Below are 6,332 nucleotides of genomic sequence, written 5' to 3' on the forward strand. Positions count from 1 at the left end.
GATAAAACATCGGAAGAGATAATCCTATGAAATGGTAGGAAAGCTTCACTTTACAGTATTGTAATGGCCTTACTTAAATTAAATTAACACTTTAAATTATTTGAAAGTTTGTACCTTCTATGTTTAACTATATCTCTACTATAGTAATGATGAAAAAACACGACAAAAACAAATATATACTTATTGTAAAGTGTGTCGGTGTGTTTGTTGTAATCTCTCTCCGCCATACTTATTGTAAAGTGTGGCGGTGTTTGTTGTAATCCCTCTCCCCCATACTTATTGTAAAGTGTGTCGGTGTTTGTTGTTGTAATCCCTCTCCGCCATACTTATTGTAAAGCGTGTCGGTGTTTGTTATAATCCCTCTCCGCCATTACTTATTGTAAAGCGTGTCGGTGTTTGTTATAATCCCTCTCCGCCATTACTTATTGTAAAGTGTGTCAGTGTTTGTTGTTGTAATCCCTCTCCGCCATACTTATTGTAAAGCGTGTCGGTGTTTGTTATAATCCCTCTCCGCCATTACTTATTGTAAAGTGTGTCGGTGTTTGTTGTTGTAATCCCTCTCCGCCATACTTATTGTAAAGCGTGTCGGTGTTTGTTGTTGTAATCCCTCTCCGCCATACTTATTGTAAAGCGTGTCGGTGTTTGTTGTTGTAATCCCTCTCCGCCATACTTATTGTAAAGCGTGTCGGTGTTTGTTGTTGTAATCCCTCTCCGCCATACTTATTGTAAAGCGTGTCGGTGTTTGTTGTTGTAATCCCTCTCCGCCATACTTATTGTAAAGCGTGTCGGTGTTTGTTGTTGTAATCCCTCTCCGCCATACTTATTGTAAAGTGTGTCAGTGTTTGTTGTTGTAATCCCTCTCCGCCATACTTATTGTAAAGTGTGTCGGTGTTTGTTGTAATCCCTCTCCGCCATACTTATTGTAAAGTGTGTCGGTGTTTGTTGTTGTAATCACTCTCCGCCATACTTATTGTAAAGTGTGTCGGTGTTTGTTGTAATCCCTCTCCGCCATACTTATTGTAAAGTGTGTCGGTGTTTGTTGTAATCCCTCTCCGCCATACTTATTGTAAAATGTGTCGGTGTTTGTTGTAATCCCTCTCCACCATACTTATTGTAAAGTGTGTCAGTGTTTGTTGTTTTAATCCCTCTCCGCCATACTTATTGTAAAGTGTGTCGGTGTTTGTTGTAATCCCTCTCCGCCATACTTATTGTAAAGTGTGTTGGTGTTTGTTGTTGTAATCCCTCTCCGCCATACTTATTGTAAAGTGTGTTGGTGTTTGTTGTTGTAATCCCTCTCCGCCATACTTATTGTAAAGTGTGTCGGTGTTTGTTGTTGTAATCCCTCTCCGCCATACTTATTGTAAAGTGTGTCGGTGTTTGTTGTAATCCCTCTCCGCCATACTTATTGTAAAGTGTGGCGGTGTTTGTTGTTGTAATCCCTCTCCGCCATACTTATTGTAAAGTGTGTCGGTGTTTGTTGTTGTAATCCCTCTCCGCCATACTTATTGTAAAGTGTGTCGGTGTTTGTTGTAATCCCTCTCCGCCATACTTATTGTAAAGTGTGGCGGTGGTTGTTGTTGTAATCCCTCTCCGCCATACTTATTGTAAAGTGTGTTGGTGTTTGTTGTTGTAATCCCTCTCCGCCATACTTATTGTAAAGTGTGTCGGTGTTTGTTGTTGTAATCCCTCTCCGCCATACTTATTGTAAAGTGTGTCGGTGTTTGTTGTAATCCCTCTCCGCCATACTTATTGTAAAGTGTGGCGGTGTTTGTTGTTGTAATCCCTCTCCGCCATACTTATCGTAAAGTGTGGCGGTGTTTGTTGTTGTAATCCCTCTCCGCGATACTTATCGTAAAGTGTGGCGGTGGTTGTTGTTGTAATCCCTCTCCGCCATACTTATCGTAAAGTGTGGCGGTGTTTGTTGTTGTAATCCCTCTCCGCGATACTTATCGTAAAGTGTGGCGGTGTTTGTTGTTGTAATTCCTCTCCGCGATACTTATCGTAAAGTGTGGCGGTGTTTGTTGTTGTAATCCCTCTCCGCCATACTTATCGTAAAGTGTGTCGGTGTTTGTTGTTGTAATCCCTCTCCGCCATACTTATTGTAAAGTGTGTCGGTGTTTGTTGTAATCCCTCTCCGCGATACTTATTGTAAAGTGTGTCGGTGTTTGTTGTTGTAATCCCTCTCCGCCATACTTATTGTAAAGTGTGTCGGTGTTTTTTTGTTTTTGTTTTGTTTTGTTTAACTGTAGAGAGTGTGTGTCGATGAGAAAGATTTATCACATAATGTGTTAAATTATTCGAACTTTCGAAAATTGATGGTGTGATAGACAATTCTATATATGACTTGACGACATTCTGTCAACAAAAAAATCGGTTTGTGCGTCAGATGTGACACGAGACCATCAGCCACGTGGACATGGGTCTAATGAGAATTATTTAGCACGAATTCAATATTAGGGGGCATTTCTTAATATTATACTACCAAGAACAGTCAAAGGCACGGCATAGTTCACGACACCAGTCGCCAAAATCAAATAATAAAATCACATTGATGGTTTGTTTTTCAGTTACTTAATAGTTGCGAATGAAACAACAATATAATGTATAACTTCAGTATAGTATTGTTGTAGATGGAACTCCTGCAGTATGGATTCATAAGCCTCTCAAAATCTTCAGTCAGTTCTGATGCAGGTGAGTGTAATGTAGAGGACATGTACGTGTAGAGGGGTGCCAAAAGGAAAACGACTGTTCGGATTAGAAAGACAGAGGACACTATCGTACATGCTACAGTTGTTTACCTGCCTATGTGTGGACGATATCGGCGGCAAAAAATCAGTTCTCTATCATTTTTGTCCTGAATGTAGAACGTATGAATTAAGGCTTCTGTTACCATTGTATGCTAGAAAGCGGCCACTGAAATATTGAATCTTTCTAAGGATGTCTGTTCTCCCTAGTGTCTCCCTTGGCACCATATCACTGTTGGCCTTTATCTCAGAGTTTCTGACAAAGACAAACGTTCAAGATTATTGTAGTTTTTCTGTTCATACACAGTGGTAATGTGACCGTGTTGGGTGTCCTGCTAGGTGACTTCAACAAGACATATTTCCTGTACCATTATAAACTCGCCATCAATAAAGCTTACACAGACATACTATACTTTCCCACATGACATGGTACCCGTCAGACACCATATAGTTTAAATTCCTTATTACAAGTTCATTTGGCTGACCGAATACCTTTACAGTCCAGATTCAAGTTATAAGATATTTCTATAAAAAGATTTTTGAAAATATGTATTTATAAAGTAACAATGCACAAGAAAACATCGTTTGCGACATCAATTTTGGGGCTGTTTTACTTATGATTTCATTTTAGTTGATAGTTTTTCAGAGGTATCCGTATAAATCTCTCTTTGTTCATATTTACCATTATTTCATTTGTTCCGTATTTGAATTAGGTTGTGTCGGCATTTTCTGGTTTCTTTTCTAAAATTGCCGTCCTTGAAACAAAGACATTGTAGAATTGACAATGAATTCAAACCTTTCATTGTGGTCGTGATTTATAGAGTGGAATTCGTGGGGGTTCGGATAATAACATACCTGTAATCGGAAACAAAACACTTCTCCACTACATTTGTAATTTGTAACTACAAAAAATGCAATGGAGCCGCTGGTCTTCGAAGTCATCTGTTCAAAATGTCATGATATCGGTTAGAGCTGTAAAACCTATAAAAAGGAAGGGTTGATGTGAGATGTGGTGCTATCAGATTTCCAAATGGCTCCATCCTTGTGGTAGCTGTGTTTCCATCCTGAAAAAAGTGCTCCGATTCTGTTGCCAAATATAGGCTCACAACAAAATTTGCTTTGGTTTCGTGGTGACAGGAGCAGAATAACGTCGTTTTGATGATGGTTGTAGTTGTAGAAAAGGTAGGACGAACAGAACAGGAAAAAATAGAGTCTACACTCTACCGTGACTAGCATGGATGTATTAAGTCTCAAGCCTTAAACAAATAATAACTGTACAGTTCACCTTATTAAACGTGAAAAGTAAATTCCAGTGTTGAACAGTTCATATACATTTGTAGATTTTTAAAAAATGCAAAACAAAAATGCCGAACTTCATATTGCAATGATCAAACATACCAAATTTTATATCACACTGATCAAATGTGCCGAACTTTTTATAACATTTCATCAAACATGTCCAAGGTCACCTGGCACTGCATCATACGATCATGTTGTCACTTAAATTCCTCCTTCACACTGTACCAAGACAACGGCCTAGATATATCTTGATACCCAGTCAATAAATTGTTAAAAGTGAGAGTTTCCGTCAACTCAATGCCAATGTAATTTCACTGAAATCAGCAGACTCCTGTCAAGTTGTCCAAATGTGTTACTTGAAATGCTTAAACCTGCCCAGAATTAAAAAAAAACCCAAGAAATATCGACAAGTAACCAAAAACATAATTCACAAAAGATTTAGGAGGACAACCTTCGAACCTAGGGGATCCAGAAGGGTATGTGTCTTTAACTTCAGCAACATACGCCCGCCGTTGCATATCACGGTCAATCTACGTTTAAAAGAACAAAATTAAACACAACATAAGTCATCCGGCATACTGACGAGCATCCAACAAATCATACTTCAAATCACACAATGAATAGAATCTTTCCAGATAAGAATATGGTAACGACCATAAAACACACATATCTCTCCAATTCCTGGTTTTATCATCATCTTTTATGAAAATCGTGATATTTGGAGCACAACCTAGAATATCGAATCAACTTGTAATGGTCATAAATTGGGGAAGCAAGAATATTACCATCTTGAAATCAAAATCATGAGATTTTGGAAAGCTTTCTCTAATGCTTTCAGTAAAGGAAAAGATCGACGTGAGGGGCAGATGAAGAAGAGTATATGTTGAGTTCTCGATTTCCAATTCTTGGTTGGTATATACGATGGACATGGCCAATAAATGTCTTGTTTTTCAAAGATAAGACATTGTCAATATTCATATCTTAAAATGAAAATCAACGATTGGCAAGGAATTTGGGTAACAATGTCATTTAGGCTGATCTACAGAACTTTTATAAACGACCTTGTCTTGACACAAAAAAAGAAATTTTAGGATCTCAACTGGATTATCCAAGAGAACTTGAATATCAAGGTCAATTATTTAAACAAATCGATAACCCTTTATCCACTTGTATTAAAGAACCAGTATCAACAGCAAAGACTTTTTTTTATTGAGAAGTCGTTTGAAGAGTTAACACATTTGAACCCTGTGACTATTAAAAAGATCAATCATATGAACAAAATTGGTAACGATTCATCAATGCATGGCGCAGGCCCAATATCAGCACCCTTGGACTTGACAAAGTCGTTTAAAGATCGTTATACATTTGTCCCATGACCTTGAAAATTGGTAAAGGTTACACATTTCAACAAACTTGGTAGCCCTTCACCCCATCATGCTACAAGCCCAATATAAGCATCCTGTGCCTGTTGGTTACTGAGAAGAAGTTGTTTATAGATTTAGACATATTAGTCACCTGTGACCTTGAAAATAAGTCAAGATCACTTATTTTAACAAACTTGGTAGCTCTTCATCCCATCATGCTGCAAGCCCAATATCAGAACCATAGGCCTTTTGGTTATTGAGAAGTAATTTGAATGGAAAGCTTATACACGGATGAAATACAATGGATATAGGTCATCCTGAGATGTATCTTACCATGTTCTGTGATTGAGACTTCTTAAAAACAACAGCAAACACAAACACATAATAATTGTTTTTTTATTATATGATATCACAGATATTCATGTTTATATACAATGAAGTCAATCTCTCATATTTATATCAATAGAGAAATGATATTTTCCGTGTCATTGTCATTAATTGAAGAGCAAACACAACTGATTGCTTCAATAAGACAACATTTCAGAAAGTCTCCCCTACCCTCACATCCAGTCAGTTACCTGAACTGTAGGGAGAGACAGTGTGCTGATGATGAAATCATGTGATCTGTAGGAATGTTTTATCCAACACAGTTATAAATGACAAATCTGACAACTTGTACTCTAAGCTAGCTGTTTCCTGGGTCACATGCCCTCTTGTTGACCAGTCAAAAGCAGTTTTCCCTAGGTTGCCTACCCTCTCTTTAAGAAGTGACCAATCAAAGAATGGTGCTGGTTTGAAACACACCGTATATATTGTTGGCTCCATATTTGTAATGCAATGGTGATCTGTCATTGCAGGTTCAGAAATTTAATAAAGGATAGAAACTTAAATTAGTGTTTTTTAAACCACTTTAAAGGTCTTTTGT

Source organism: Ylistrum balloti, unplaced genomic scaffold (genome assembly GCF_031769215.1).
Source record: "Ylistrum balloti isolate Yb309-2 unplaced genomic scaffold, AGI_CSIRO_Ybal_v1 Utg369978, whole genome shotgun sequence".
NCBI lineage: Eukaryota > Metazoa > Mollusca > Bivalvia > Pectinida > Pectinidae > Ylistrum > Ylistrum balloti.